Raw genomic sequence first — 22,628 nt, 5'->3', positions numbered from 1 at the left:
AGTCTCCCCCTCCGTGCGGAACGCGGAGAGGAGACCACAGCCCCAGCACACCCGTCATATTCATCATGCTAAACACTATTATTTTGATTTTATAGATGGGTATAGTAAGACTATACAAGTTTGTGATTTCCCTCCCTTCAAGATCAGGAATGAGAGAGGGGTGGTTCAGGTCACATGAAGCCTTGCAGTTATATGTTCCCAGTATGTTCACTGTACGGTTGAGTCTATTCTCGGCTTGATCAGTTTCCCCAGGGGTTACTGAACTCACAAGAGGCTGGCTCATAAATCATAATATAAACTCATGAATTAAAATTAGGAAATATATCTAGAATTCTCTCTTGGAAAATCCTTGTGCGTTAACCCAATTACAGAAAAGAGAATGACATCTAACAATATTTTAAATTTTTTATTATTTATTTTCTTTTAAGTTGATTTTAGAGAAAGAGAAACATCAATTGGTTACCTCCCACAACCACCCGGACTGGGGATTGAATCCTCAACCATTCAATGCATGGGACGACACTCCAACCAACCGAGCTAGGGCAAAAATAACATTCTTAAGAGATGTTTCCAAGACGGTGTCAGCTCTTCTCCTTTAAAAGGACATTTCCATTTAGAGAACCAATATCACCTACTAGAAACAGCTACTAAAGAAGGAAGAGATGTAATTGCAAATGCTCCTTAGTTTTCTCTTTTGTTTATCATTAACCAGATTATAGTAGAGACTCCCCAAACCCGAAAATCTTTTCTCCCTTTCTTCCACTCTAATTAGAATTTTTAGCTGGGCACATGGCTACACTTTCCAGCTTTCCTTGCAGCTGTGAATGGCCACATATCTCAAATCTAGCCAATGCAATGGATGCACATAGAAATGTCTGGGAATCATGCTTAACAGAGCACTGAAGGTGCCTTCTACCTTCTACTTCATCCCTTTCTCCATCCTGCTTCCTGTGTATGTCACCATCTTGCTCAATAAGAATATGGTTTACACCTAAGAAGAGGGCAGAGTGCTAAGAGGGAAAAAGGGATAATCTGTAAAAGATCCATGATGCCATGAAGCTCTATACCACATCTGTGCCAACTTTTACATGAGTGAGAAATAAATTTTAATCTCATTTTAAGGCACTTATTCTGGGTTTTCTGTCACAGATGAACCCATCTATTTAACATACTGATGTTCTAGGTGAGTACTATTTTAAATTATTTTGTATTAATAGACAATTTGGAGTATCAGACCATGGATCCTAATTAGAACACAGGAAAACAGACATTAGAATGCAATTTTCCTTTTTTGGGTTAATCCTCACCCAAGAATAGTTTCCATTGATTTTTAGAGAGAGTGGAAGGGAGGGGGAGAGACAGAGAGAGAGAAATATTGATGTGAGAGAGATACACTGATTGGTTGCCTCCCGCATGGTCCCTGACGGGGGTCGGGGATTAAGCCTGCAACCGAGATATGTGCCCTTGACTGAAATAGAACCCAAAACCCTTCAGTCTGTGCCGACACTGTATCTACTGAGCCAAACTGGCTAGGGCTACAATTCAATTTTCTTTATGTGATGTAGAAAGTAGTCTGGAATGATCAGTAACACATTTACCAATTATTTTCACAGAACCATGAGTTAAAGAACGTCAGCACTAATTATTAGTCCAGTGGTTCTCAACCTTCTGGCCCTTTAAATACAGTTCCTCATGTTGTGATTCAACCATAAAATTATTTTCGTTGCTACTTCATAACTGTAATGTTGCTACTGTTATGGATCGTAATGTAAATATCTGATATGCAGGATGGTCTTAGGCGACCCCTGTGACAGGGTTGTTCGACCGCCAAAGGGGTCGCGACCCACAGGTTGAGAACTGCTGCATTAGTCCAAATGCCCCACTTATTTTGTTGTTGTTAATCCTCACCCAAGGATATTTTTCCATTGATTTTTAGAGAGAGAGTGGAAGGGAGGGGAAGAGACAGAGAGAGAGAAACATTGATGTGAGAAAGACACATCAATTGGGTGCCTCACGCCCCGGGCATTGAGCCTGCAACCTACGTGCCTTGACCAGAATCGAATCCGGGACCCTTCAGTCCACAGGCCTACACTCTATCCATTGGGCCAAACTGGTTAGGGCCCAATTGCCCTACTTTTACAGAGGAAGAATCTGAGCCACAGAGAGGTTGAGTTTTTCAAAATCAAATGGCTGGGATTTTTTTTTTTTTACTACAGCCACAAATTTGAGGGGAACATATGCTCTGAGGATTGTACTTACATATATCCTGTTTCCAACAACTCATTTATACTAATACATAATCACTGTTTATCCCTAAATAAAATACCTAGCATTTAGCTCATCAGGCTCACATAAAGATAAAATATGTAGCATATAACTAAAGGCATTATATATAATTTGTCTGAGTTATGCAGAACACTCAGCAGGAAAATTAGCTACAGGAGGAAAATAGCTTTGGGTGGTGGGCACATGGTGCAATATACAGATCTTATAACATAGAAACCCAAACCAGGAACCTATATGCTCATGTTGACCAATGTCACCCCAATAAATTTAATAAAAAAAGAAGAAACACCAATTTAATGTAATTCCTGCTTTTAAAAGATGGGGAAACAGAGTCCCAGAGAGATTGGACAATAAAGCATAGTGCCTTATATTTGTATGGTGCTTTACAGTTTTTAAAAAAAAGAGAGAAGAAAATAGCAAATAAAAATGACAGTGGTGCAACAGTTTTAGTTAAAATACACCTGTAGAGTTACACATTATTATCCACAGTGAAAGATGTACAAACAATCATGACATTATTCATGTACACAAATGGCATAAATCTTTTCCACATTCTACACTAGAACACCATTCTTTGGTTTGCAGCTACAGTAAATGTTTATAGGGCTTTTCTCATCTTTGCAACTGGGACACCAGTTATGGAACACCAGTCAACTTTCTTTATTAGAAAAAGAGTCACTTCATCACTTCTTCCTACAGGATAGGTCAGTGTCCCTCTGAGCACCTTAATATGACAAAAAGAGAACATGGGTAGTACTTGAAAATATCATGCTAGGTAAAAGAAGCCAGTCACAAAGGACCACATATTATATGATTCCATTTTGAAAGGCCCAGAATAGGCAAATCTAGAGAGACAGAAAGAGTAGATTAGTGATTGCTTAGGCCAGGAAAGGAGTGGCAAGATTGGGGAGTGATGGCTAGGGAAGTAGGATTTCTTTTTGGGATGATGATAAAGAGAATGTTCTAAAATTTAATTTTTAATTTTTTGTTAATCCTTACCCGAGGATATTTTCTATTGATTTTTAGAGGGAGTGAAAGGGTTGGGGAGAGACAGAGAGAGAAACATAGATTAGTTGCCTCCAGCACTTGCCCAGACCAGTGTGGGAGGAAGTGGGGGACGGGGATGGAGGTGGGGGGGGGGGTGGTTGGGGGGAAATAGAGCCTGCAACCAAGGTACATGCCCTTGACTGAAATAAAATCTGGGACCCTTCAGTCTGCAGGCTGACACTTTATCCACTGAGCCAAACTGGCTAGGGCAAATATGTTCTAAAATTGATTGTGGTAATGAATACACAACTCTATGAATATACATTGTACAGTATACTTTAAATGGGTGAACTATATGGAATATAAACTAAGTCTCAATAAAGCTGTTTAAAAAGGGGAAGAGGGGAGAGAACTGACTTAAGACAACCATCAAAAATGATATATCCAGCCCGGCTGGCATGGCTCAGTGGTTGAGTGTTGACCTGTGAACCAGGAGGTCACGGTTCGATTTCCGGTCAGGGCACATGCCAGGTTGAGGGTTCAATCCCCAGTGTGGGACATGCAGGAGGGAGCCAATCAATGATTCTTTCTCATCACTGATGTCTCTCTCCCTCTCCCTTCATCTCTGAAATCAATAAAAATATACTTAAAAAAAATTATATATCCACAATTTCCTAAAAAGAAAGTATGTAGGGCAGTTAAGTAGTCACAACTTTTTACATCATCTGACCATTAGTGCAATAGAACCTCTAACCAGCCACAGCTCAGCATCCAGACAAAGCTGGCAGCATAACTGATCTCATGTTTGTGAAAAGGAGAGAACTGAGATGTAGCAGAGATTATTTTCACATACCCATTGTCCCATCCCTTGCCTAACAACAACAATCATTACGAGGGCACTTTATTAAAGAAGATAAATTACACTCACAATAACCCTGAAGTTATTCAATTACAATAAATTCAATAACTATGAAGCATTCCATTATAAATATGTCTATTTGAAGCTGAGAGGTAGTGACTCACCAAGGTCACACTATTAACAAATAGTAGGGCCAGAACTTATTCAAATCCCAGAACTTATTAAGAGCTAGAGGTTAGTCTGAATAAAATCTAAATGCAGGCTCCATCAATTTCATTGCATTTGTGGTGAGTTATCTTAGCCTGAAGGAAGTTCTTCATGAGGAGCCAGTTCTGTTCAGCTTTACAGGATCTTTTAAGTGAGATCATATGTAAAATTTCCAGAACAATATTAAAATTACAACCTCAGATCTAATAAATCCACAAGTGAACTATATACCTTAACTTTATTAACTGTAATGGTTTTAACTTCATTAAGCTTCATTAATAATAAAGTTTCTTACCACAAGATGTGGAATTTCTATAAATTCAGACTGAACAATACCTGGCACTTAAAAGATATTCAATAAATTGGTATTAATATAAATAAAGGTAAGATGGTAAATCCAAGCAGCATACTGGATGAAATAATTGAAATATCCCTAAACAGACAAAAACCACCCTTTACAGAAAGGGTGGTTTCTGGCAGAGGACAGAAAAGGAGAATATATATATATATATATCTATGTTTTGGGGCCTCCAAAGGGCAGAGCTTCAACCCCACTAATCCCTGTGCTCACCACTCTCTAGCCCACACAGCACTTAACAAACAAGAAAATAGGACAAAGGCTGCATGATGAGGCCTAAGCCCAGAAACTATTGGTTATATTAAGTTAGGATGAAATAACATAGTTGAAACAACTTTTAGAGGGCTCTTTCTATCTTCTGTCAAATATTGAAATCAACTCTACTACTGAACACCTAGCCCAGTGGTCGGCAAACTCATTAGTCAACAGAGCCAAATATCAACAGTACAACGACTGAATTTTCTTTTGAGAGCCACATTTTTTAAACTTAAACTATATAGGTAGGTACATTGTTATTAACTTAATTAGGGTACTCCTAAGCTGGCCTTTGCTAAAAACGTCCTCAATCTGATTGAGGTACGGTCGCTGAGGTCAACCCCTTCCAACTCTCCCATCCACACTCTATCTGAAACAAGTATACAAGACGAGTGTGGATGGGAGAGTTGGAAGGGGTCGACTTCAGTGAACGTACCTCAAAACAATGTACCTCCCCTGCGCTGCGTATCCGCGGCCCCCATGCACCGCGTCTCCTGTCGACCGACACCCCCTTCTTCTAGCGCCACTTCTCCAAAATAGACTCGCCCAGGCCGAAAACCGACTTCTGTGCATGGGCCAGGAAGTTTCAATCGCACTGTACGTGCGCGCCCACACGTGGTATTTTGTGGAAGAGCCACACTCAAGGGGCCAAAGAGCCGCATGTGGCTCGTGAGGCGTGGTTTGCCGACCACTTCCCTAGTCTAATGACTTGCACACAGTAGGTATTCTACAAGCATCTGTTTAATTCAACAGGAAAATGTAATTTTCAGCACTAAAACCATTTTAGTGTCCTAATGAGGAATAATCAGCTTTTATGCTTAGCTCAACAGACTAAAATAAGTATACTGTTCTTATCCATGATCTTTTGAGGTATTCCTTTATAATGACATTTGTTGTTGTTGTTGTGTATTCACCTGAATAGTCAGGGAACTTCACCTATTTTATTTAGGTTTTCATTTTTTCAAATTCCAACCCAAAGCTAAATACAATTGGAAACCAGTAAGCACTGTTTGTTCCAAAGGAGCAGGATCATTCAGATTTACTCCAGTAAAGTATGCAACCCTTAAGCAAAGCTTTTCTTCATATAATGACATTCTTTATCATTCCCAAAAGACCCACAGTATTATCATTTTTAAATAAACAATATAATCATAGCAAAAGTTTACCTAAGGAGAAATCATACTAGCATATACTTTTAATGGCCTTCTCAAATGATGTTTAGAGGCTGTCTAGAAATGGTAACTAACCTAAGAACACTGACCTGTTTAATTTTCATTTGATATCAAGTTTACTTTTCCCAGAATACACATATTCAGATGACAACTAAAAACAAACTTGTCTAAGGTACAGTGGAGGACAAATAAGTAAGGCTTTATTTAGCATAACTTTATTCAGTAATTGTGCTGAATAAAAATGTGAAGCCATGAAGTTAAACAAGAGGTATGTATTATGAGAAACTATGATCATTAGAACTTTCTCCCATGAAGTGTAATTTAAGTTAAAAGAATAATATTCAGTGGAGAATTCTCCCTGCCTTTAAACATTTTAAAGCATTAATTCGATAACACATAATCTTGTTTTCTTTAGTCTATAAACAATTTCATGAAAATGCTGACAATATTTTATACACTCCCCCCCCACACACACACCCCAGTCTATGCAGAATGAATGGATTATACATTTAGGGGTTGAGCCAAATTAACTCCAGAGATCTCTCAGTTTTTTAATCCAAATCTAGTATTCTTTCCACCGCTTGATTCCAGTATAAAAAGGCTTTTATATATCTCCACCTTTAACTTTCAGAGCAATGGGTAAACACATCTCACTTGTAAAGAAAAGCAATCATCCACATTTTGCTGTAGTACTCAGAATTTTATTGTAACACTCATTAAATCAAAAGATAAATTCAATTCCTTTTATTCTTATTCAAACTCATTATCTTTTATCAAGAATACAATAGTATAAAATTACTTGGCAGTCCCTCATACAGAATGTATTTCAGGGTAACCCCAAACAGCCCTAGTTGATGAAGCAAAGGTCTTCTTTATACAACTGTGAATAAATGTGGAAGAAATGTCAAAATAAGAATATCACCATTTTGCCACATAGGAGGAAACAAATGATACTGACATGATTATCACTAGGGTCTTTTAACTTCAAAAGTAGTGGCATAGCCAGACACAACAGACCTCCTAAGCATTCTTGCCAAAAAACTTAAACCTGATTTTAATCAAGCCTCTAGAGTTAACTTCCATTTGTAAGAAACAAAGGGAACAGAGCAACAAACTGACACCATGATGAAGCAAACATACAAATCCCAAATGTGAGAAGTTCCACAGGACTACTGACCCGGTTCCTGCAACTAGTTCATGGCACACACTAAAAGGTGGGGAGAGAGGGAGGGAGGGAGGAGAAACTGCCCTAGATCAAAATAGACATGAGAGACAAAATGACCAGTTATGTATGATCTATGGACTATGAATCCCACTATGAACAAACCATCTCTAAAAAGATATTCTTGAGACAACTGGGCAAGCCTGAATAGGATCTACTATTAGATGATACCAAGGTGTAATTGTTACTTTTATTAGGTGTGAGAATGGTATTTTAGTTCTATAAGGCAATATCCTTATTTTTTAGAGATGCATATAGAAGTATGTCAGGGTATATATACAGAAATGCCCAGGATTTGCTTAAAATACTTCAGCAAAGGAAGATAAAAGAAAAATAAGTAAATGAAACAAATATGGCAAAATCTTGATAATAGTTGAAACTGAGTGATGGGCATATAGGGGTGTGTTGTACTATCTACTTTTGAGTGTATCTACAGTGTTGTTGTTGTTTTTTTAAATATATATTTTATTGATTTTTTACAGAGAGGAAGGGAGAGCAATAGAGAGTTAGAAACATCGATGATAGGGAAACATCGACCAGCTGCCTCCTGCACACCCCCCACTGGGGATGTGCCCGCAACCAAGGTACATGCCCTTGACCGGAATTGAACCTGGGACCCTTCAGTCCGTAGGCCGACGCTCTATCCACTAAGCCAAACTGGTCAGGGCTCTACAGTGTTTTGTAATAAAATCTTTAAAAAAATTTAGCAGAGAAGCCTGAAAAAAAGTACAGGTAAATCAATTAAGTAATATTAATCTCAGGTAGAATATAAATAGATCAGTGAAAAAATTAACAAAGCATTTGATTATTTAGAAATTGAGTCAGTTATATGGAAAACATCAATTTTCTCCTTGTATCACATGGTCAGTGCTATAGACTAAATGTTTGTGCTCCCCCCCCCCCCCCCCCGCCTCAAATTCATATACTGAAACCTAAATCCCAGTGTGATGATATCTGGAGGTGATTAGGTCATGAGGATGGAGCCCTCATGAATGGGATTAGTGCCCTATAAAGTGGCCCCAGACAGCTTCCCTATCCCTTTCACCACTTGAGGACAAACAAAAAGTACCGTCTATGCACCAGGAAGTGGGTTCTCACCAGACACAGAATCTGCCAGGGCCTTGATCTTGGACTTCCCAGCCTCTAGAACTGTGAGAAATTTTTGTTGCTTGTAAGGCACCCAGACTATGATATTTTGTTATAGCAGCCTGATCGGACTAAAACAGTCGGACAGCGGTATAATACATAGTTTTAGTCCTGAAGTATATTCCACTGAAAACCCACAGTAGAGAACAAACAGTTTAACAAAATATATTTTTTAAAAACCACAACTTTTAGAAATGCAGCTGTCTGTTTTCTCCCCTCAGAACTGTGCCATGATTTTATATAATTCTGGAGTTCTAAATGGATGGTGGTAGTGAATTGAAATAGAGAAAATTGAGAAAAACAAGTCATAGCTGCATTTTGAAATGAATGCTGTTTTTCTTTTTGTGTAATTGATCAGTTTTCTATGAACGCAGGACCTACTTCACATCTCTGAGAGTATTTTAACTTTTAGTATGCAAAATTTATAACGTATTCTTCAGTTAGTGTTGACTAAGACTCTTTGAAGCTCCATTTTCAAATTATCTTCCAAGTAAAGTAAACCAAACAGAAAATCAATAATCTTCCAGAGACATCTTTCAAAGCATAAAGCAACATTTTATTTCTAATGGAGCAGTGGTTCTTAACCTGAAAATCTTTCTATAGAAAAAAAAACACTACATTATTTTTCAAAGTGTTTATAATAACTATGAAGGCCTGTTAGAAACCCTTGTAATACAGTGCTCTGGATAAGCAACTCTAAACAAAATACAAATTTATCTACTAACATTAAAGGCCTCCTAGGAATTGGCTTAGGCTACTCAACTCTATTCTCCACTATTTCTCGAAGTACCATACTTCAGTCAAATGAAGAAGGATCCTTATCTTTGCAACTATTACTATCTGCATATTCCAGGCTACCCCAACCATCTGAAAAAAGTCTATTGATCCTTCAAGACCTGTCACAAGCAATACAGCTTCTATGAAGCCTTCCTTGACTCCCCTAACCTTCCTCTGAACTTCAGTCCTTCTATACTTCCAATACCTTTCCCCACCTTGTATCCCGATCTACCGAATACCTGTCTAATATGGGATTCTGTGTGATGCAGCAGTCAAAATGAAAATCACTAAGGAAGTGCTTATCACTGCAGTGGATTGAATGGTAACCCCCACCTCCCACCTCAAAAAAAAAATGTTCATGTTATAGCCCCAGAAACCTGTGAATGTAACCTTATTTGGAAAAAGGGTCTTTGAAGATGTAATTAAGTGAAGGATCTGGAGATGAAATCATTTTTGAGTTATCCAGTGGTCCCTAAATCTAAGGACAGTGTCTTTATTAGAGAGAGAAAGAGGAGAAGGCTATGTGAAGACAGAAGCAGAGATTGGAGTTATGTAGCTACATCCAAGGAACATATGGAACCACCAAAAGCTGGAAGAATCACTCTCTCCTAGTTTTGGGAGGAAGTATAGAAGCACTGTCAATACCCAGAAAGTCATCAGACTTCTGGCCTCCAGAACTGTGAGAGAATAAATTTCTGTTGTTTTAGGCCATCAATTTTGTGGCAATTTGTTATGGCAACCTTATGAAACTATATAGCTCTTTTGTCCCATTCTAAGTCTAACAAGTCATTTTTATTTTCTTCATCTTTATTTATTGCAGTAGTTTTGCAATGATTACTTCAAGAGCATCAGAATATAGATGCTCCCCAAATGTCTCATTATTCTCCAGCTATTTTCTGCAAAGGTTTCTGAATTTCCTTTATCAATGGTCTTCCAAAAGTGCCAGTGCAGGATAGTATCTAAATAATAAAGAGATATATTCTTGTGAAAACTGATAACATCAACTATGCTATCTGGTGGGCTAAAGGATGAAGGCTTGGTTTTTTAAAAATATATTTTTATTTATTTCAGAGAGGACAGGAGAGGGAGAGAGAAATGGAAACATCAATGATGAGAGAGAATCATTGACTGGCTACCTCCTGCACATCCCCTACTAAGGATCGAGCCCACAACCCGGGCATGTGCCCTTGACAGGAATCAACCCGGGATCCTTCAGCCCACAGGCAGATGCTCTATCTACTAAGCCAAACCAGCTAGGACTGAAGGCTTGGGTTTTAAACCTGGCCTCTGACCTTGTGAACCTGAAAAGGTTACTTCTCTGACCTTCTGTTTTATCACCCATAAACAACTCTTTGAGGGTTGATGCTGTAAGGAGTAAATAAGCAATGCATGTAAAGTATTAGCATAAAAGATTTTTTGGCATAGATTAGCTGAGGTGAAAGATGACTTTCTGGGTATAATATTGCCCCTGGCTATTGATATACTATGATTTTTAAAATATCTCTCTTACTACCACAAAAATGCCTTAACGCTTGTTTTCAGGGACAATAAGTTTAAGCAAAAACTTTCATTTAATTACCGCCAAGCATGAGATGTTCAACATATTTTGAAAAAGTTTTGCAATTTCTTTTGCGCTAAAGGAAAAGAATGGAAGCCTACACCTTTGACTTCCCTTCCCACCCATTTCCCATAAACTAAATTAGCTCATACTCTGGTGTTTCATTATTTGCCAATCTCTTCTAGTCCAAGGTGAAGAGCCTATTTGGAGATGATACCTAAATTCTATTTCAAATTTAGAGTGCTGAGCATAATTTTTCATGCTTAGAGTTGGGTAAGAACAATAGGAGATACAGGTAGTTCATAAATTTTTTGGTTTGCCTATCAGTGGTCGGCAAACTGCAGCTGGCAAGACACATGCAGCTCTTTGGCCCCTTGAGTGTGGCTCTTCCACAAAATACCACGTGCAGGCGCGCACGTACAGTGCGATTGAAACTTCGTGGCCCATGCGCAGAAGTCGGTATTTTGTGGAAGAGCCACACTCAAGGGGCCAAAGAGCCGCATGTGGCTCACGAGCCGCAGTTTGCAGACCACTGCCCTAGAGCATCATGGAAGCACAGAGCAACTTTCTGATTTCAGACGATCCTTAGGGCAGCTGGAGGGTCCCAGGCTGGCTTTCCCAGGAATGGCCAACCAAAATAAAGCCACTGGCCAGCTACTCCTGGGCCAGCTGGCATGGAACAAAGTGTCTGGTTCCTACCTCCAGAGCAGATGAGGCTCAGCCAGCTGGCTTTCAATGGACTGCACTAGTTGGAGTGCTCACAATTCCTTTAACCCATCTGGCATTCTTTTTGAACCCTAAATTTACCCAACACCACACTCTGATGTCAAAAATGCTCAGGTAATTGGAGTCCCTACTGCTTACCTAGATAAGAGAAGAAAGAGGCAGAGTAACTGCTAAGTTAATTATGTCAAGAAACAATTTCTAAAATTAAAAACTGCTCTAGGATTTAGCTTGTATATTATCAGCTTAAAATCTAAACTATTCCCATGATTATTAAGCAAGCTTTCAAAATAAAAACAAATAATATGGGAATAGGTTAAAACAAACCTTTTAACATGCAAAAAAGTTGTAAGAATTCCTTAAGGTTGGCAGGACACGACTTTTCCTACTTTGAACTTCTACAGAGCCTGTCTTTATCCCTCATTTGGCCCTCATAGTGGATTTTGTGTTGCTACACATATTTATATTCCCAGCTAACTAGTAAGTGAAAACAACAGTCTTATAACTACTTAAAAAAAAATCTGTTGATGATGTATTGCATTTCCAGAAATAAGAAAACTTAATGTGGAATAACATGAAGAAGGAACCTCATTCCTAGGCAAGCCAAATAAAGAACAGGGCTTGGCTTGCAATAATATTTTATCAAGTGATCAAAATGATTAATCAAATGATCAAACTACTGGAAAGTGCTGTGGGGTGCTCATGTGTCAACTGTAGATCATTTTACCCATCTATCACCTGGGATAATCTGGGTAATAGAGAGGCAAGGAATCAGAAAAAAACAAACGAACATAAAACTAAAAACAGCTGAATCACATTTAAAGCCAACATACTCTAGGGCAGTGGTTCTCAACCTTGGCTACTCATTAGAATCACCTGGGAATCTTTTAAAGATTTTTTTAAAAGATTCCCAGCTGATTCTAATGTGCAGCCAAGGTTGAGAACCACTGCTCTAGGAGACGTAAGTACTCTGGACAAAAAATATTACAGTGACTAAGTCAGATCAAATATTAGAAATTGAAGAAGGCTATACAAATAACTAGATTTTTCATTAGATTTACACCCACATCAAGTAATGAGTTTAGCATTTTACATGTTATTTGATCCACATAACAAACATATCAGCTGGGTACTATACTCTTGCTTCCATTTTGCAGATGAGGAAACAGAGAGGTTAGGAAACCTACCAAGGTCACATGGCAAAAAGTGAAAGAGCTAAAATTCAACTCCAACCAGTCTGATTCCAGAATCCAGGTGCAAGACTGCCAATGAAATCATGTTTATGAAAGAATTTAATGTAACGTAATGTAGGGGAAAATTCAATCATTAATATAATCTTCATAATTTTTCACTCTAAGTGTAGCAAAAAGTGGTAAATAATTAAAAATAAAACTTGCCCTAGCCAGTTTGGCTCAGTGGATAGAGCATCAGCCAAAGGGTCCCAGGTTCAATTCTGGTCAAGGGCACATGCCTGGGTTGCGGGCTTGACCCAACGTGCAGGAGGCAGTCAGTCAATGATTCCCTCTCATCATTGATGTTTCTATCTCTCTCTTCCTCTCCCTTCCTCTCTGAAATCAATAAAAATATCTTTAAAAAAAACTTGACTTTGTTAGAAAAACTTAAAAGGAAAGAGCTATTCACTCTACTAGATTAAAAATGTCAGTTGTGCTCCCCCCCCCCACCCCCCCCAATATAATTGAGTAGGTACTTGTGCCAGTTGCTGTCCTAGGGGACATAGTGGGAACAGATAAAATCCTTGCCTTCCTGAAGCTGACCTTCCAATGGGGGGCAAGAGACAAAAATATCAGCCAACAACAGATTTTCAGAGAGTGCTATGTATTATACAGGAGGTAGGGAAGAAATACAGAGTTCTCTTTTGAGACATATAACCATGAAAGTAAACAGAAGGAGATGAATGCGAGGTCAGAGAAAAGTTGTTTGTTGTAATTTTTTCTTCAGTTTTCAAAGATGGGCAATATCAGAGCATGTGTGTATGTTGATATGAATGGTACCCTGGAGAGTTGCTAATGCTAGAGAGGGCTCAAATGCAGGAGTCGAGTCCTTGAGTAGGTATGAGGGAATACAGTTGGAGGGGAGTTAACCTCTGATAGAAACAGAAAACATGAGTCTTAAGGAAGGTAAATTTCTAGATTTAGTGATGGAAAGATGAAGGGTATCTGTCTGAATACTTCTAAATGAAGTATGAGGCCTGCTTATCAGTATGGAAAGGGGTGGGCTGTGCATGAGTTTAAAGAGTGGGGAGAAATTATTAAATAGTCATAGGCAAAAAAAGTCTTATTAGGAATCTCGTAGCTTTTTCCTGGGTGGTGCTGAGAGCCCACTTCAGATTTTTAATCATGACTCTGAAGTTCTCCAGTAATATTCAGCCACTCATGGAAAAGCTAGATGAGGGAGAAGGAGCTGTAAATAGAAAAAAAAAAATTGATGGGTTAAAAAAAATCTATGAGATAAACACAAAGTCACTGACAATGTCCAATCAAGTTGTGGTTTACATAGCTCCATTTGTCTATCTTCTCATCACAGAAATTGTTGCAAATAATACATGTCATATTTAGTCGTGACATATTTCATCGTGAAGCTTAAAGAGTGTTTCTTTTTTGGTCATGAATGGTTTTGCCACGCCCTACGGTGGATTTTTAAAAATGTACCTGGTAGTCTTTGTGTTGATTTCAAAGGTGACTGCATTTCACTGCTTGAAGAAATTTTCTCTGATGCTGACATTTTCAGTGATGATTCCATTTAAAAGTAAAAAATAAAAAGGTACCCCCTACCTCCCCCTCCCACACACACACAAGGTACATGCTCTTGATCATTTTGCTGTGCTCTTAAATTATGATTTTGTCTTAAGACCCAACATTCTGGAGAGCATTTATGTCTGCACAGGTTCAAGGAGAGGAAACAAAGACCCCCACCTCTTGATGGAGACATGTCAACACCATAAAGAATAGCATATTGGATGAGATGGGACGTGTGTATAGTGTTTGCATGGACATATATACCATATAGTCATTTGAGAAAAATGTTATCTGTCCCATGGCAAAAAAAAAAGATGTTTTAAGAAACATCATGAAATATCAGAAACACCAGGGATAAACAAAAGATTTTAAAATCTTTCAGAGTGAGAGGAAAAAGGAAAATGGGGGTTAGAATGGCATTGGACTTCTCAAGAACAATACTAGCCCTGGCCGGTTTGGCTCAGTGGGTAGAGTATAGGCACCTAAGGGTCCCAGGTTCGATTCTGGTCAAGGGCATGCACCTCGGTTGCAGGCTCCCCCAGCCCCTGGCCTGGGCCCTGGTCAGGGCAGCGCAGGAGGCAACCAATTGATATGTTTCTCTCACATCAACATTTCTCTGTCTTTCCCTCTCTCTAAAAAATCAATGAAAAAAATATCCTCAGGTGAGGATTTTTAAAAAAGAGCAATACTGGAAGCTAATGGAACAATGCTTTCAAAAGAGGAACACTAATTTTCAATCTAGAATTCAATATTCAGTTAAACCACTATTCAAGTGTGAGGGTAAAATGACATTTCCAGACATGCAAGTTCTGAATTTAGGAAGGAATTTCAGTTTGTATGCGCCCTTTCTCGGGAAGCTACTAAAGAATGAGGGAGCCCTGACTGGTTTGGCTCAGTGGATAGAGCGTCGGCCTGAGGACTGAAGGGTCCCAGGTTCGATTCCGGTCAAGGGCATGTACCTTGGTTGTGGGCACATCCCCAGTAGGAGGTGTGTAGGAGGCAGCTGATTGATGTTTCTCTCCCATCGATGTTTCTAACTCTCTATCCCTCTCCCTTCCTCTCTGTAAAAAATCAATAAAAAAAAAAATTAAAAAAAAAAAGAATGAGGGAAACACAGGATTCAGGAAATAAAGGATCTAACACAGGAAGAAGGCAAAGGGAATTCCCAAAATGATAAAGGAAAGTCTTAGATGACAGCTAGAAAAAAAGAATGAAACAGATTATTTGAAAATACTGAAAGACTATTAGTTTTGTCATAGAATTTGAGGATGAATTAGTAACTGGTACATAGAAAAAAAGTAAATGAAAAACAAAAGAGGTAATTATTTAATTCAAGAGAAACAAAAGTTGTACAAGAAAGAAAATGTAATATTAGATCCTACCTGGCTCATCTGTGAATAACAGGTACATTGTCACAGTCATATAAATACTGAAAACTGACTTAACTGGGAACTATAAAATTTAAGTATGAGTAGGGGGTAGAAAGACTTCTAAAATAGATAATACCCAAATATCCAAAGGTGAAAAATAAAGAAATAGCAGTTTAAACATTAAAAATGAAATAGAAATAAAGGTAAATACCAGAAAGAACTGCTGAGAGTTGAAAGTGGTTGAACCATATAAAATTGCTGATTTTTTTACTACTCCCCAATCTAAAAAAATGGCAATTTCACATAGCTTAAGTCCAATACATTATAATGTTACTTTGCTACTGATTTTAGACTAAATTGTCATTTGAAACAGAAAACAAATATTGATAGAAAATGCTCAACAGAAAAAACATTCTACTTTTTATTATCAGACATTGTTGGGGGGGTAATGTATCCCCGTTTTGGGTAACTGTCACCATACCTGCTATTACCATCACTGACATAACAATATTGGTATTTCTAATGAATATAAAGAATATATTTACTACTAAAACAGCATTTAACATAATTTAATCTATTTCGATGATACAGACATTACTTTAGAATTCTTTTTAAAATCATCTTACTATAGGAAATGCTAAACTATGGGTTGGTAAAGATTTAGTTAACAGAATGCTGAACAAGACCAGGATGTTTTTAGGTTCCTTTGTTGATTCAAACAATAGCTAAGTCACTCTTGCAAAATTAAAGTTCCACAATATTGTGGTACTATGCAAGCCTATTTCAGCGACAACTCCGGTTTTACTACTTTGTTCATCTAAGACTTCCCCTTATAGTTTGTTTTAAGGGGATTCCTAAAAAATAAAAATAAAAAATTGAATGTGGGCAGTTTATAAATTATTGGAGTTGCTTCAATATTAGTGATACCAGTTAAGGAAATCAATGAAGCCCTTGTTTTTAAGTTAACTTATTTTGAGTAAAAATCATTGATATTAAACTTTTATTATAATTTTATTTCATAAAACCAAAACTTCTCCAAATTGAAAAGTCAACTTTTACTAATTTTAACATTTACAAAAAAAAAAAAAAAGAATTTGACCATGCTAACATCAGGTAAGAATTTTACAAAGAATAATGGATCCCAATACAACGGACGGAAAGCTTCCCCTTTCAAATTAAAAGCAGATGTTTTTAATAGAGGGAATAAACAATGCTGTGGAAGATTGCTTACTTTACATTTTGTTTTGTACTGAAAACTACCACAAATTAAAATACACGTGATTAAAAAAGAATCTTCACGAGAATCTTAAAACTGAACCAATTCAATTACTCATATCATCCAGTAAGCCCTTCTAATTATTTTTACCGCCACTATTTTGAATCAAAGATCACCACAAAAATATATGTTGGAGGTGTGTTCCTTATCACTAACTTTAACTACTTTCCCATCACTTTACAAAACTATACGGGTAAAACTGAATTATAAAAAATATTGTAAAAGCTCATGCAATCAACTATCTCCTAAAGCTTATAAAAATCTGGTTTAAAAAGAGAAAGAAAAAAAAAAGTCCAAAGGAAATAGCAAGGAATAGCTGGGGTGCTATGAGAATGGCTCCTTTTTAAAGGGTCTCCATCAGCTTGTAACTCGGGGTCTCCTGACTTTAGGAAGACGACAAAGTCGGGCAGCTCGTCTGACTGACCAAGTGCACGCCTGTGGGAACCTGCAGTTTCCTTCTCTCTCTGGGGATGAGGGCGACGACAAAAGGTGTTCTGTTTCCCAGTGGTCCGGTAAGAGGAGCCACTGAGCTGGGCTGCACAGCCAGACCACAGAAGACAAGAAAACTCGGATCAAAGCAAGGGCACATGCCAGGGTAATCATATGCAATAAAGCCCGGTGCCAACGCATTAAGAACAAGAGCAAGGTGGACAGAACCTGCTGGGCCGCCTTCTCCTTCACGCGGGGCAGGGAGAAACAAAACCTTCCTGGACCGCGGAGCTGAGAAAACGGGGTCCTAGACGTCCCGGAGCGCTTCTCCATACACGTGCATGAGCACAGGGACAGACGGCAAACGAGCGACACCCGAAAGCAGTGTCCTGCGTGTGCCGGAGTGTTCCCAGGCCCCCCCCACCCCCCCCAGCATTCTGTCATTAACCGAGCCCTCCGAACAATGTGCTCTAAACACAGAGATCCACGGGAATACAGACATACATTTTCCATGACCGAAACCCACCGGTTTTACAGTCAGAAACAAACAAAACACTGTTTGAAAGAACATCAGGGACAGAACTGGGTAAAAGTCTGATGAAGTAATAAGTCCTTTCTTCCTCAGACCCTTTTTAATGATCTCGGATTCACTGCACAGGAGACACGCACGCACACACACACGCACACACCCCATTAGGCTTCTGCAAACAAAGAAGGGTCCTTCATTCCCCGGCGTGTGCAAGCGCTCGCGCTCCCCACCCGCAGCCGGGAGGCCGCCGCCCGACTCGCCCCGAGGGAGCCGAGGCGGGAGCTCGCACCCTAGACCACAGCGGTACACACAGTGACAAACGACCACGAGACAAACGCCACAAAGAAAGGGGAGGAGCGGATGGGGACCAGGAAAACACTGCCACGCCGCGCTCCCCGAGGCGCGCTCCCACCGCCAACACCGAGGAGGCGGCCGCGCTCGCCAGCCTCGCCTTCCTGCACATCCCCGCCGCCTCCCACTCCCCGGGGCCCGACGCCGGCCACCGGCATGCGGGGCGTGCGGGGCGCCACGAACCTTCTCCCTGTGACCTCCCGGTGACAGCCCGCGCAGCCCTTTGTGCTGGACTCAGCCTCCGACCCCGGCGGACCCTCCGACCCCGGCGGACCCTCCGACCCCGGCGGACCCTCCGACCCCGGCGGACCCTCCGACCCCGGCGGACCCTCCGACCCCGGCGGACCCTCCGACCCCGGCGGACCCTCCGACCCCGGCGGACCCTCCGACCCCGGCGGACCCTCCTCCGCGTCCCGCCCCGCCCCGCCGGGGCCGCGGTCCCGCTCCTCCCCGCCCCCCTCCGGAGGGGCCGGAGTGAGTGTGTGGGAGGCTGGCGCGGGCCCGCGGTCTCCTCAGCATCCCGAACCCAGACCCGCCCGGTCCCCTCAGCCCCAGCCCGGGGGCGACGGGCCTCGGCGCGCGGCCCTCGCCGGTTCACTCACTCGGGAGCGCCGGCGGAGGCAGCGGCGGGCGTTGCGGGACCGTCAGAGCCGAGCGGCAGGCTGTGGGTGGAGAGCGTCGGTCCGGACCGAGTGCGGCTGAGGTGGCGGCGGCAGACTGCGCGGGGCGGCCCGGGGGAGGGGCGGGCCCGGCGGGGGAGGGGCGGGCGCCGCGCCTCTCATTCAAGCAGCGGGGCGGGGTGAGGGACCCGGATGCCCCGGCCTCCCCCGCCCACCTCGCTGAGGACGCTCGGGCTTCAGGGTCTGCAGTGCGCAGGCGCCGTGCTGCTGGGCTGGTCCTGGTCCCATCTCGCCTGCTGGGGAAATCCCACGGGCGGAGCTGCTGCGAATAGGTCCCCTCGCTTAATCTTTGGTACTTTTGCATGTCCTATAAGCATGTTTAAAAGCGAAACCTTGGAACGCCATCTGCTTCCTAGCATCCAGTCTGCCAGCCCCCAGGGCACAGGTGTTCCCATTAGTTTGATGGAAATAACGTGCTCACCGCCCCCTTCCTCCATCTGTCTCGCCTGCTGCAGGTCCTCGCGGCTGAGTGCTGGCACCTCAGTGATGAATGAGATCCAGGATCTGCCCAGTGGGTGGAAAGAATGCAGGAAAGAGCGCATCCCTTTGTTTTTTGCATTGACCTAGTCCCCTCAGCCCCAGCTCCCATTCCACAGGGCAGTCAAGAAACTGACCTTGGCTCAGCCCTTGTCTAATCTTTCTTTCTTTCTTTCTTTCTTTCTTTCTTTCTTTCTTTCTTTCTTTCTTCTTTCATTTTTTTTACAAGATCGGCAACTGTTTGTTTTTCTTCTTCTATATTCTCAGATGTTGTTTTTGTTTATTTATTGTCTAAAGTTTTACATATGTCTCCTTTTCCCCCAATTGACCCCCTCCCCCAGCCCTTGTCTAATTCTAAGGCCTAGGTTCTATCCAACGCAGCTCTGAGGGTCTGGGGAAGTATCTCTGGGAGACAGTGTATTCTGTGGAGGCGCCCTCCTGTTTCCAAAACGTTTGGCTCTGTCAGTCTTGGGCTAAAAAAAAGTCTTTGGTGATTCTGGGAGCCTCCTGCAGGCTTACAGCTATCCCCTCTGAGGCTCCTCAGCTGAGAGTGTAGGCACGGCAGCTCAGGGCTTACAGAAATGACTGTCTCTCTTTTCCTTAGTCTCCTTGTGCCCCTTGAGGTTCTCCTTCCTTCTCCTACCTTCCAGGCCTCTCACATAAACCATAAACAGCTCAATGACTTAATGTTGGGAAGCAAAAGTCATCACGGAAAGGGCCTGCAGGCAAGTTCCTTCCGTTTTGGCAAACCATAAACCTCCAAAGCAAGGGGGAAGTAAAGACAGATATCAAGAAGTTACCCACTTGTCACAGTCCCCAAAGTGAGAGATGGATGAAGGCATGTGCTAGGTAGAGTATGGCAAAAGGAAAGATGTGGGAGATGCATTCTTCCTCCAACGTTGCCTGTCAACACCTCTCCCCCCTGCCACTCAAGCCAAGAACCTCAGGATCCTTTTCCCTCTCCCCCTTCATCCTAGCTCCCATTTGGAGCAGGCCTCAACTCTGATTTACTGACACTTCTCACTTTGTCTAAATCAGGCCTCCTCTTCTCTCTCCAGGGCTATTGCTGAAGTCAAATCAACTTACATGACATGCACATGTTTCTGTCCTTTTCCCTTTTCCTGACCCACTTGGCACTTTGATTTTCCAGCCATTTCCAGAGCAGCACCATACGATGTTCACCCTTAGTGCCTGTGTTCTTGCTGTTCTTTTTATTATGAAAGCACCGTTTATCTTGGAACACTCAAAACTCACTTTTTAAATGAAGTCTTCCTTCCCGTTCCCACCTTGTTGACAGACTTTCTTTTTTTTTTTTTAAATATATTTTATTGATTTTTTACAGAGAGGAAGGGGGAGGGATAGAGAGTTAGAAACATCGATCCGCTGCCTCTTGCACACCCCCTACTGGGGATGTGCCCACAACCAAGGTACATGCCCTTGACCGGAATCGAACCTGGGACCCTTCAGTCTGCAGGCCGACGCTCTATCCACTGAGCCAAACCGGTCAGGGCTGACAGACTTTCTTTTGGAATACTCACCTGTACCCTGTACCAACTTTTCTCTCAGCACCATGCACTCTTAGGGCTCCTACTCATTTGAATGTTTTCCTTCTCAACCAGAACGTGAGCCCTTCAGTAGTAGGAACAATGTTTCCTCCAGACCTCGCAGGTGACTAATGCACAGTGGTAATGCAATGGTCACTGGGAGAGGTGATGTTCACTGGTGGGTGGAGGAGGCTCCACAGAGGAGAGAAAGGCTGAGCTTCCTTTTCTTTCTCCTCCCTTCTTGTGGCTTCCCTTCCCCTGACCAGTGTTTGGAAACCTGTTTTGTTTGCTTAGGAAGCTTGGCTAGAAATTCACTAGTCCAAACAGGCTGTAGATTAGCGGGTGGAGTGGCTCCAGCTTCAAGTCCTTTGTCCTTGTGAAAATTAGGGCAGAGAGAGAAAAAAAGAGAGGGAGAGAGAATGTAAGGATGTAAGGAGTAGGTCTGTGTTCCGTTGCTATTTTCAGGGCAGCCCATCTTATGAAAATTTTGTTGAGGCATCGGCTAGCCCAATTGCCCACTGAGTCAGAGAGAAAGTCTCCCCATGGGACTGGACAGGTGAAACCTGGCCACACAGTTTCCACAATACATATGACAGGATCCTGCCCTTCTGTCCTCACAGTGGATTGTTCCTTCTCCCTCTTGGGATAGAAGTCAGAGTTTTTGGTCTCCTGGTATCTCTAGCTGGAGGTTTACTTGCTAGTCCATCATCCTATTTGCCTAGTGATACAGAAGGTTTTACTCCCCCGTCACCACTCCCAAACCCCCCTCTCTAGGCAAAATGCATAGGGGGTGTGGGGTGTGGGTTTATTTATTAATGGCAGTTTAGGTGGGTACCCCAAACAGCAGGCATCCAGGAACTTAAAGTAGTTGCTTTCTCAGCTAACATGTTCCCTTGTTCCACATAATGAGGGTGGGAGGAGGAGGGAAAGACTTCACTGTTTAGGCCTTCAGAGGATGACCCTCTTTCTCTCTACCTTCCCTCCCCCAATTTTCTCTCATCTTCTCCCTGTACTATACTTCCTTTAAAGCATTTTCATTATCCCCAGTCCATTTCTCAGAAAACTCTGCCCCTACCCACATGATCAGAAGTCCTTTAAGACTCCTCTACCTTTTGGGAAAGAAATTATATCTAATTTCAAATGAAATGTCTATGACTAATTTTGGAATAGCAGCTTTCTGATGGTAGCTGTAGTGGGAGCAGAGGTTGAGTTTATTCATCTTGGATGTGGTGCTCAATACAGGTTTTTGTTTTGTTTTTATTGATGAGAGAGAGAGAGAGAGAGAGAGAGAGAGAGAGAGAGAAACATTGATATGAGAGAAACGTAGCATAAATCGGTTGCCTCCCACATGCACCCCAACTGGGGATCAAACCCACAACTTGGCTATGTGACCTGACCTGGAATCAAACCTGCCACCTTTTTTTTTAAAAAAACAACAACATTTTATTGATTTTTTACAGAGAGGAAGGGAGAGAGATAGAGAGTTAGAAACATCGATCAGCTGCCTCCTGCACATCTCCCACTGGGGATGTGCCCACAACCAAGGTACATGCCCTTGACCGGAATCGAACCTGGGACCTTTCAGCCCACAGGCCGACACTCTATCCACTGAGCCAAACCGGTTTCGGCAAACCTGCCACCTTTTGGTGTATGGGATGATGCGCCA

The 22,628-nt window shown here is 41.6% G+C and overlaps 1 protein-coding gene across 2 annotated transcripts in view; it reads right to left on the bottom strand.

Moving 5' to 3' along the window:
• The window catches only part of RNF24 (ring finger protein 24), a 79,253-nt gene extending 60,312 nt beyond the window's left edge, over nt 1-18,941 (bottom strand). For both annotated transcript variants that reach the window (XM_070419967.1, XM_070419968.1), the window contains exon 1: nt 18,864-18,941. The gene's annotated coding sequence lies outside the window, so the exon portion shown is untranslated. The remainder of the gene's footprint in view (nt 1-18,863) is intronic.
• Between the last annotated feature and the right edge of the window lie 3,687 nt (nt 18,942-22,628).

Source organism: Myotis yumanensis, unplaced genomic scaffold, assembly GCF_028538775.1.
Source record: "Myotis yumanensis isolate MYYU_CA2020_CCGP unplaced genomic scaffold, mMyoYum1.0.hap1 SCAF_7, whole genome shotgun sequence".
NCBI lineage: Eukaryota > Metazoa > Chordata > Mammalia > Chiroptera > Vespertilionidae > Myotis > Myotis yumanensis.
This window is presented reverse-complemented; position numbering and strand designations above follow the sequence as displayed.